Here is a 12,549-nt window from a genome sequence, read left to right as displayed (position 1 = left end):
AGAAATATTCATACCTTCCGAGACTAAACTCGGCACACTTGAAAGGACTTCTTCCACCAACTGTTCATTGAAATCCCCTGCCGCAAATAAGGAGCTATAATAACTCAGAATGATTTTTTCCACCTGCTTTTTCTCTTCTCTCCAAACACCTTCAGAATCAGTTAGACCCTTGATGTAGTTTCTTTTCTTTTGATGAGAGGCTTTGTGGTGAAAATACTTTGTATTTCGGCCCCCATCTTTAATCTCGGACACTCCTGAACGAAGATACCAATATGCTTCATTTTTCTCGTGAAGATCATCCAAGATACCCTCGAGCCGCTTACATTCAGAAAAATTCGGAGTAGCTCCTCCAAGATTTTGAGCAAATTTGAGAGCCCACTCTACATCCGCTATTTTTTGACCCAGATTATCAAACGTGTCTCTACTCCATGAAGTGAGTTTGGCAGCTACTGTATCAAGCTTTTGAGGCATATTTAAGTGTCTAGAGCTGGCCCACGCTTCCTTGATGACATCTTCAATACCTTCCTTGAGCATCCAACAAGTCTCAAAGTGGAATCTGCGCTTTCGGCCTGATTTTTTTGTTTTTACCCGAGCTTCAGTGTGTAGTAAAATTGTAACATGGACAGACTTGTATTTTGTCAAATGCTGTACATGTGCCTCTTTAAACCAAGAAATCCAACTATCACAAGCCACAAAGCGATCTAGTCTCTCCCGCACAAGAGTTTCCGGAGTAGTTCCTATTTCCCAAGTCACCCAAGACCCATCATGCCCCAAATCTCTGAGGCTACAAGCATCAAGTACCCCTCGGAAAGCATCCATAGCTCTTTTCTCTCTAATCACACCTCCCGACATCTCATCCCCACTAACAATCTCATTAAAGTCACCTCCAAAAACTATAGGGTACGGAGAGTCAATGTAAATCTCATGAATAAGCTTCCAAGTATTCACCTTGAGAGTTTTGTCAGCCCACCCATAAATACCCACAAACCTCCACTTTCTACCACCAACTTCAGTCACATCCCCACATATATGGTGATCCGAGAAAGATACCATAGAAAAATTAACTCCCTCCCTCCAATAAACACATAAACCACCAGATTTTCCCCTACTATCTACTCCTACTGCCATAGTGAAACCAAATTTTGTTTCAAATTTTCTGACCTTCTACTACCAATCATTGTCTCGGATAGAAAAACGATATCGGGGCTCAAAGTGCGGCTCTAATAGCGGAGAGCACGTGCTGTCCGGGGGTTGCCAGCTCTCCGGCAGTTCCAGCACAGTAGTTTCATTTTTGTTCGAGGGGTTGGTGTCTCCCAACTCCCTCTACTCGATTTGCCCCGTCTCCGGCATTTGTACCACAATCAAGCTTTTGTTTTTTCTGCTGTGGGTCATCAATCACTTCATCATCTCTAAGCAAAACATCAAGAGTTCTTTTTTGAGCAGTCCCTGCAGGTGAAGGAACCTCATTAGTGTTGTCTAGCCCCTTCCTCTTAACTCTCCTTTTTCCTTTCGCCAAAGGACTTGTCTCTGGAATAAGATCATGCTCCATATCTGCCACTTCGCTGTAAAAAATGGGCTGCTCTCAACTCTCCCTTTGCATTGATTCCCCACCCATAGTTTGAGAGACATCACCCTCTACTACCTGTTTCAGATGAAGAACTTCTCTGGAATTTGCTTCATCTAAAACCCGTACAAGAACAACTTCTCTGGCTTGAGGAGTAATAGCCATAGATTTTGAGAGAGGCAAAGAAAAAGACAGTTTACAAGCTGCTCCAGGAGGCCCCATCTTAATAGAGCTAGAGTCATGATAACTCGGCTTTCTAGTTCTACGAGAGGATAGCAAACCCTCCTTCACCTTCTTCTCCTTCTCAAAATCTGCCAAGGACTGCCGAGAAATTTTCTTTGGAGAAGACCTAAGCCAAGGGCCATAGTGATATACAATATCTTTGTTGTCTTCCGAAGCCTCATCTTTGAATTTGCATCCATTTTCAGTATGGTCCAAACTTCCACAAAAGAAACAAGACTCCGCAAGACGTTCATATTTCATGGTGACCCATTTCGAAGAAGAATTCCCGGTTGCCAAGAATAGACCTCTTCTTAGGGGTTTCTCAATATCAACTGCAACCTTAATGCGCATAAACTCCCTCCAACCCAAAGGATCTGACTCGTCCAATTCAATGAATCCACCAAGGTAATCTCCAACCTCCTTCATCACTCTCGCATTTCGTTTATTGAAAGGGACGTCAAACAATCTAACCCACATAGGCGATTGCTTAAAATCAATTTCAGAAGGTTGTTCGTTACCAGCAACATCCTTCAGTATAAGTAATTTTTCATCAAAAAACCATGGACAGCCCTCAATTACTGTCTCCTTATCCTCCTCGCACATGAATTGAAAAGCAAACAGGTTTGTATCCACGGTTTTAATAACTACTCTGTCATGTGATCTCCATACATTCGTCAATGTTCATTTCATTGCCTCAACATTAAAGGTTTTTGTAGTCTATAATTTCCCAATCAAGGATAAGGAAATCCGAGTTTGGTTACCCTCCACTTCTCCTCTTCGATCCCTCCACCAATAACCTTCACTTCGTCCTCTGTTAAACAGAACTTCTCGAACTCGTTCAGCAGACACTCTTCCATGGAAGAAAAAATAGGGAAATAGCACAAAACGACAAGAAAATTGGGAATCACAGCAATTGATAGAGAGAAAAAGCATTAAGAAAACTAGGAATCAAGAAATCAAGAAGTAGTGACAAACCCTAGACGAGAGACATACAAACCCTAGACGAGGGACTTTACCTCACAAATATTCCATACTAGAATCCTATTAATTGTAACTTTAATAAATGTGTTGGGAGTGAGAGATTTACAGTTTACTCCAATTCCAAACTCGCTTGTGCACTTACTACCACGAATAATGGTAATTATAAAAATCATAATAGTAAAATTATTAAACATTAAGAGGTTTTTCACTTATTTTCTTTAGTTAATGTGTGTTATGTGTAACCTTGTCTCACAAAAATAAAAAGATATAGAACAACTTGAAGATATTGGATTATTGAAATACTTCGATAATGAAGACTTAACAATGTTATTAGTACACAATCATCATTTGTCAATGATATACTTTTCATTAATACTTTTCAGGGTTACATAATACATTTTTAATTCCCATTTTTTGAAATAAACACATATGACACTAAATTTTATTTATTACAAGTAATAGAAAAACAAATATTTGATTTCATTTTTGATCTTGTTATAAGGATAATTGAGTACTTATCGTTAAATACCAACGGTAAATCAATTTTTTTTTATATATTGATGAGTCTATATATTATATATATATATATATATATATATATATATATATATATATATATATATATATATATATATATATATATATATATATATATATATATATATATATATATATATATATTCCCCGTCCCATGGTCATATTTGTGGTTATTTGAGCTCTACGGAGCTTTTTTTATTACTAATATACGTTTTCTAGTGTTTTTGTAGAGTTGGTATTATTTTGTAGGAATTTGCAGATTAATGTCAATTCCCGAGCTTATTGAGCCACTATAAAGATATTAGAGTCAGATCGTATTTTATGACCGTACTATAAGCCCAAGGTTGAGCTACATAAATTTAGTTTGGTGATTAAGGGCTCGATTAAATAAGCAAGCTACAAAGTTCATGTTACTAGTACGAACCAAACAAGTATCACGATATTTTACTAGATGAGGCAAGTAGTGAATAGAGAGAGGTTTGGGCCTAAAGAAAACAGAAGCCCAACCCCTAGAAAAGTCAGCTGTTGGGCTCGATTGGGCGACCCAATGCTCGATCGAGCGAGCTTGTTGCTGCGAGATTGAGCTGATTTGATTCATCAGTGGGCTTCGTTGTTAAAAGCCCAATTAATGGCAGCCTATGGAGATTGTTGGATAGGCCTTGAAATAAGCTTTCCAACGGTGTCACGACAAAATATCTTCTTCGTTTTAAATTTTAGCACCGTGTCACGACACACAAGCCGCCCGTGATGCGGCATTTAATTAGGGTTTTTTGCGGATCCTTTTCACTTTTAGGTTTCCGTGCTTCACCCTACTCTTTTTTCTCTATAAATACGAACTTGATTTCCTCAGTTTCGGGGCACCAAATATCATTCTCTTTCTCCTTGTACCAAAAATCATTCTATTTCTCCTTATACCAAAATTCATTCTCTCTTCCTCTCTCATGCACCAAATCATTCTCTATTCTCTCTCTCATATTCTGTTGGGAAAAATATTACCGGGTCACAAAAAACCGCAACGAACTTGAACAAATTTCACTTCGAGGCCTGAACAAAATCAGTTCCCCAAAGTAATATTTCGACCCTGATTAAACACACCGGGTATTACGAAATTACCAGGAGATACAACGAAGACAACCACAATAGTGTGTAGTATATTTGTGGTCAAATGTAAAACAAAATTTGTGTAATTATGATGACGACAAAAGTAATCTTGCAATCGTAAATCTCAAGAAAGAAAATGAGAAAACAAGTTTTTCTTCTTGAAAAGTCTCTAACAACATATGTTCCTTTAGAACATATTTATATTAAATGCAAAATAACCAACATTCATGAAGAAACTGTTCAACCTCGATGAAACCAACCGTCACAAATACGAATAGCCCAGATTCGCGCCAGATCGGGCTACCATCACCCGATCGGGCTAATCTGAATGACGATTAATGGTGGCTCTCGCGCCCGATCGGGCAAAATCCAGCGAGATAACTTTTATCATTCTCGTGTTTATCGAGCGAGACTCCATGAAAGACAACTACAAAGCTTCTCTAAACCGAGAATCATGTTTCTCGTTGTTTCTTTGTACTTTCTTCAAAACATTATTTGCTTTTAATAATATTTATTAATTAATTCACAACACCATATCCTAAGTAAATTAATTAATTAACATGTATATTGTCTAAATTCTCAAAATTATTTAACAATCCTCCCCCATTTTGAGAATTAAACTAGACACATTGCAAAACATCATCATCATAAAAAACAATCTCGTGCATAAATGAAAGTGTACAAAGACTTGAACTTCCACTTATTGCAATACACATTCCAAGAATCCGTATCCATTCGGTGTCGTAAAACGATTGAACCAAAAGCAATACATATTGAATTCATGAAGATATTACACACACAAGATAAATTACTTGATTACATTTATACTTGACATGTAAAGCCATGTGTCCCTATCTTTTCATAAGTACTTCAAAACTATGCCCAAATAGCTTCTTGAAGCGGCTAAACTCCGTACTTATATAGGTAGACTTCCAACATGCTCCTGTGACAAAGCATTTAATCAGGATTTCTATTAAGTTTAAAAACAACCTCTTTTCATCACAGTAAACCGGAACTTTACCTTGGATGATTAAACAAGTTCCCAATTACCAAATAAGAAAGTTAATCTTATTGAACTTAAGACCCAACGTCTTATTGGGCGTTAAGTTAAGACTCCCTCATTGGTAATTAACTAGGGCTCCAATCCCAAACTGATTGCCATCCTTTTATTCACATCTCTAGCCAACGACTTGGTGAAACAATCGGCTAGATTGAAATTTGTTCGAACATAATCAATAGTGATCACACTATTCTTGATAAGCCCTTGGATGTAGCTATGCCGCACTCCAATACGCCTTGATTTACCATTATACACTTGGCTATATGCCTTAGCCAAAGTAGCATTATTATCGCAATGTATCACAATTGGCAATATTGGCTTTTGCAACAAAGGTATCTCATGCATTAAATCCCTTAACCATTCTGCTTCTTTACCACCAGAATGTAATGCAATAAATTCCGATGTCATTATTGTAGAGTCAGCAATGCAAGTTTGTTTCTTAGATGCCCATGAAATGGCACCTCCCCCATATAGGAATACCCATCCACTTGTGGATGAATGATCTCTATTTGAGATCCAACTTGCATCCGAATAACCTTCAACAACCGAAGGGTATCCACTATAGCACAAACCATAATCCATGGTTTTCTTCAAGTATTTCAACAAACGACGAATCGCTTGCCAATGGAGCATGCTAGGATTACTAGTGAACCTGCTCAATTGACCAACCGCATAAGCGATATCCGGCCTAGTACTTGTCATGGCATACATCAAACATCCTATATATAACTCTAGCATATTCCAGTTGTGAAACTGCATTACCTTCATTAGGTACCAACTTTATACTAGGATCCATAGGTGTTGAATAAAGAAAAACCGAACTTTCACTAACATTAAACTTCTTGAGCACTTTCTCAATGTAATGAGATTGTGACAAGATCAACTTCCCTTATTCTCTCTTTATTCTTATGCCCAAGATGACATCCGCTTCTCCCATGTCTTTCATGGAAAATTGAGAACTAAGAAAGGATTTTGTCATCTCAACTTGTGACAAATCCGTTCCAAAGATCAACATGTCATCTACATATAGACAAATTATGACACCTTGACCGTTGTCATCAAATTTGCTATATACACATTTGTTAGAATTATTCAACTTAAATCCATTAGACAACACAACCTCATCAAACTTTTGATGCCATTGCTTAGGTGCTTGTTTTAGCCCATACAGTGATTTAATTAACTTGCAAACCTTTGTCTCTTGGCCTTCCACAACAAACCCTTCCGGTTGTCGCATATAAACCTCTTCTTCCAAATCTCCATTCACGAAAGCAGTCTTGACATCCATTTGATGGATCACTAGATTTTTAATTGCCGCAAGTGCAATTAACAATCTAATAGTTGAGATTCTAGCTACCGGTGCATATGTATCAAAATAATCAATACCAGGTTTTTGTGTAAAACCTTGTGCCACTAACCGGGCCTTGAACTTTTCAACAGTTCCATCAATCCTCAATTTCTTTTTGAAGATCCACTTGCACCCTATTGGTTTAAAATTAGGTGGTAGATTAGCTAAAACCCAAGTGTTATTTCCCATGATAGAATCCATCTCATCATTAATTGCTTCCTTCCAAAATGGAGCATCCCGAGACTTCATAGCCTCTTCATATGTTAAAGGATCATCTTCCACATTAAAAATGTATGGATGTTGTATTGAAACTTCATCCCTTGATCCTTTAACCAAGTACACATGAAAATCCGGGCCAAAAGATTTTTCTTTCCTTGCCCTCTTACTTCTCCTAGGTTGTGATGATGATGTAGATGCCTCCTCTAAATGAGTTTGGTCATCCACCTCTTGATCAATGACAACTTGATCAAAACTTTGAGCATTGGTACTTGGAGTTATATCCTTTGGTCTAGGAATTGAAGAAAATCGATTTTCATCAAACAAAGCATCCCTTGACTTTATGGTGGTGTGAACCGACCAAAAGTCATTTTGCTCTATTACATAGAACCTATAGGATTTTCTATGATCCGCATATCCTATAAAAATGCATTCAACTCCTCTTTCACCTAACTTTTTACGTTTAGGTTCCGGCACTTTTACAATTGCCCTACAACCCCAAACTTTGAGATGACTCATGTTTGGTTTCCTTTTATACCATAGCTCATATGGGGTAACATCTTTCCCTTTCATGGGAACACGGTTTAACACGTAACAAGCCGTTAAAACGGCTTCACCCCAAAATCCATCACTTAAACCTGAATATGACAACATAGAATTTACCATTTCTTCTAGTGTCCTATCCTTCCTTTCCGCTACACCATTTTGTTGTGGTGTATATGCCGCGGTAGTTTCATGTACTAAACCTAAAGATTGGAAATAACTTGGGTCATAGTATTCACCTCCTTTATCGGTTCTTAGCTTTTTAATCTTTTCATTGGTTTGCAATTCTACTTCACTTTTGTAGATTTTAAATTTGTCAAGGGCTTCATCTTTTGAGAATAACAAATAAATGTAACAAAACCTTGAATAATCATCAATAAAAGTTACCAAATATTTTTTATTCCCTAAAGAAGGTGTGTTGTGAAAATCACACAAGTCACTATGCACTAAATCAAGCAATGAAGTATTTTTCTCAACAACTTTAGGATATGGTTTCTTTGTGATTTTGGTTAACATGCATGTCTTACACTTCTCTATTCTTTGATGAAACATGGGTATCAAATCATGCTTAGACATAAAATATAACTTTTTATAATTAACATGACCAAGTCGCAAATGCCATAGAAAAGAATTATCATTAATAACATACAAAAAATCATTCAAAGTATTTGAAATACTTAACTTAAACATACCATTACACAAATAACCAAGTCCTACAAATTGACCTCCTTTAGACAAAATAAATTTATCTGACTCAAACACCATTTTAAAACACCATCTTAAAACCTAATCGATTCAAGATCGCACCGGATACAAGACTCCTCCTAAGTTTGGGAGCAAACAACATATCTCTTAAAATAAGAGACTTTCTCGAACTAAAGACTAGCTCCACTTGTCCTTTGCCAAGCACCTTAGCTATAGAGTCATTGCCCATATAGAGAATTTCTCCATCATCAACCTCCAAGAAGGTCTTGAACAATGATCTATCCTTGCACACGTGCCTCGATGCGCCCGAATCGATATACCACGAACAATCAGCCTGTACACAATTGATTTCAGAAATCATACACACATAATCCATAAATGAATTAAATGAAATTTGTGTACAAGATTTACCTTGTTTGTCTTGGGATTGGCTAGCATTGCCATCCCCACCTTGAGCCTTCTTCTTGCTCAATTTTTTCTTCCAGATTGTGCAATCTTTCTTGAAATGTCCGGGTTTTCCACAAACCCAACATGCACGTGACTTGGAACCATCACCGCTAATTTTAGGCTTCTTGCCCTTATTTTTGTTTGAGTCATTACCCCTTTTCCTCTCTTTTGGCTTGGTATCCTCCACTACATTTACCGTAGTAGAACTAGGATTTGCATCCTTATTTCCCTCTTGCACCTGGATTTCTTCCTCAATCCGGATGTGAGTAGCCAAACCTTCAAGGTTTACATCATCTTTTCTATGCTTTAAACCATTCTTAAAATCTTTCCAAGAGGAAGGCAACTTGTCTATAATAGATGACACTATAAAGGTCTCATCAAGAATTATGTCATGTTGTCTAAGACTTCCTAATATTCTTTGAACTTCATGAAACTGTTCCATAATTGGCCTAGTATCAACAAGCTTGTAATTGTTAAATTTACTAACAAGAAATTTCTTGCTAGAAGCATCTTCAGCCATATATTTAGCCTCTAATTCATCCCATAGAGACTTAGCAGAATCATTAAACTGATAAACATCAAAGAGTTCATTAGACATACCATTGAGAATATGGCCACAACAAATATAATTGTCATTCTCCCACTTGTTGCGTTTCCTTGCATCATCCAAAGTTTCCTCCTCCTTCTCCTCGGGTTTCGGAGTAGTAAGAACATAAGCCACCCCAATTGTAGTCAAGAAGAAATGCATCTTTTTCTGCCATCTACGAAAATCAACTCCCTCAAATTTGTCCAACTTTTGAATATTTGACATCAATTCTTTCACCGTTGCCATTTTTGCTGAAATTATTACTTTGGATTGTTGGGAAAAATATTACCGGGTCACAAAAAACCACAACGAACTTGAACAAATTTCACTTCGAGGCCTGAACAAAATCAGTTTCCCAAAGTAATATTTCGACCCTGATTAAACACACCGGGTATCACGAAATTACCAGGAGATACAACGAAGACAACCACAATAGTGTGTAGTATATTTGTGGTCAAATGTAAAACAAAATTTGTGTAATTATGATGATGACAAAAGTAATCTTGTAATCGTAAATCTCAAGAAAGAAAATGAGAAAACAAATTTTTCTTCTTGAAAAGTCTCTGACAACATATGTTCCTTTAGAACATATTTATATTAAATGCAAAATAACCAACATTCATGAAGAAACTGTTCAACCTCGATGAAACCAACCGTCACAAATACGAATAGCCCAGATTCGCGCCCGATCGGGCTATCATCACCCGATCGGGCTAATCTGAATGACGATTAATGGTGGCTCTCGCGCCCGATCGGGCGGTGGTGGCCTGATCGGGCAAAATCCAGCGAGATAACTTTCATCATTCTCGTGTTTATCGAGCGAGACTCCATGAAAGACAACTACAAAGCTTCTCTAAACCGAGAATCATGTTTCTCGTTGTTTCTTTGTACTTTCTTCAAAACATTATTTGCTTTTAATAATCTTTATTAATTAATTCACAACACCATATCCTAAGTAAATTAATTAATTAACATGTATATTGTCTAAATTCTCAAAATTATTTAACATATTCTAAGTCTTAACCTATTATCCCAACTACACTATTCCATCCCTAAGCACTCCAAGGAGTCCATATAGCACCCAAAGTTCTATACTTAAATCAAGGCATAAAAGGTTTGGACCAAATCTACTCTATTTTTATTTAATTTAATTTCAATTTGATTTATATTTTTTATTGAAGTTACTAACAATTTATTCATGATGTAGCAATTTAAAGAAGCGCGGAACGTGAGTAATTAATCCACTTAATTACTGTTATTATTATTAGGGCTTATATCATGATTAGGGCTAATATTATGATTTGATTAGACTAACGATATATGGTTAAATTGCTTCCAATATTGATGTTTATTCTATTATTATTTATGATCACCATATTGCATGTTTAAAGGGAATATGTAATTGAAAATCACGACTAATAAGATAATTTGGACGTCCGATTTACTGATTTAGGTTCCTTAATCTTGTTGTTTAATCAAGTGATCACAATATTTTAGAATTATATGTTGCGTTAATATTCAATAAATTTAGCCTAATATTAGTTTAGAGAAAATTGAATCTTTGTTTCATGCCTTTGATATTGCAAGAAATACTTTTCATATTAAGAATCGAGTAGAGGCCAATAAATACGGGCGAATGTGACTCCATGACTCACTTCGTACCATCACCCCCGATCCTCCTTTCATGGTTCCGAAACATATGGAGTTAGTAATCTCATGGATTATGAATGGGGTGTAATCTTCACGGGTCAATCGTTGTTGCCTTTTGTTGTCCCTTAATCGTGGTTGCCTTAAATGATCCGTGAACGATTTACATGTTCCTTAAAAACTTGTTGGCCTAGCGGCTCCCTACATTCCTTGTCCCTAATCGTTGTCACTGATCGTATATGTCAAATCCCGCTTCCTATGAGTGCCAAACATATTCATAACATGCTTAACGTAAGCTCGCTTCAAAAGACGCTTACAATGAGAATTTTATATTTAGGGTTTTGGTAATAATTGGGAAAGTGATTTAGATTAATAAGGATTTAGGGTTTGTCATCAACTCTATGATCGAAACATCAGCGTGGAATGCGAAGGTCTCTACTTGGAAAGATGCAAATACATCGAAAATCACTACTCACGTCAAGCTTGAAGCGGTGGGGTGTGAGCTATGCTAAATTTGCAAATTAGTTATGATTTTGATTATAAAAATTATGTTAATTTCTCTAAATTTGTGGTTTACAAGTCTATTATTAATATTTCAAATGCTGTATGGCTATTCATTGATGAAATTATTTCTTTTTGTCAAAAAAAAAAAAAAATCTTCATATTTTGCATTATCATTCTCTCTTCTCCTTCATCATCAAATTTCTTCAATTTCTTCATCTTCTCTTTTCCCATTATCTTTCTCTCTCTCCCTCCAACCCCATTCTCATGAATCAAAGAAGAAGGCCTCCCTTTTATTGTTTCGATCCCATATATGGAGATAAGCACTTGTGGGTTTTCGTTGGGGTTGGTTTCGTGGGTGGTTTGTGTGGGTTTTTCATTGGGGTGGGAATCCGAGGGTTTTGTGGGTTCGTTGGGTGGGTTTCATGGGTCGTTCGTGGGTTTTCGTAGGGATGGGTTTCGTGGGTGGTTTGTGGGTTTTCGTTGGTGTGGGTTTCATGGGTTTTTGTTGGGATGGGTTCGTGGGTGCTTAGCTGGTTTTCGTTAGGATGGTTTCATGGGGGTAGGGTGGGTTTGTTGGTAGTTTCTTGTGTGGTTTTCAGGCTGGGTTAGTGGGTGATGGTGAAGGTGGTGCGGGTGGTTGTTGGTGGGTCCTTGAGGTGACGGTGCCTTAGATTGGTTTGTTTAATTATCCAATTTCTATCCTCTAACTAATTAATCACCCTTTAGAAATTTTGCTTTGGGATATGTGCTCACTCCTTTGTTGCAAATAATAGTTGACGGAGTAAGTATATAAATAACTAAGTCACTAAAAAATTGAGAAAAAAACATGATAAGACCCATTTAGAATCCATTTTTAGACCCTAGACCCGCTAAACTTCGAGTTTAAATAGTTTACACTCATTAGATTTGGATCCACTCCAAAAATTTTGGGTTTGAGCCTGAATCTTCTCGGACTCAATCTTGATCCAACACATTTCCATCCCTAGTCAAATTTGACCCGAATAAAACCCGATTTAAATATTAAATTTGTATCAACAATAATTTTACATGATTTAAATTTGAAATAGACCCAACTTTCTTAACGGCGG

Source organism: Chenopodium album, chromosome 22, assembly GCF_948465745.1.
Source record: "Chenopodium album chromosome 22, dcCheAlbu1.1, whole genome shotgun sequence".
In the NCBI taxonomy this organism is placed as follows: Eukaryota; Viridiplantae; Streptophyta; class Magnoliopsida; order Caryophyllales; family Amaranthaceae; genus Chenopodium; species Chenopodium album.
Note: the sequence above shows the minus strand (reverse complement) of the source record.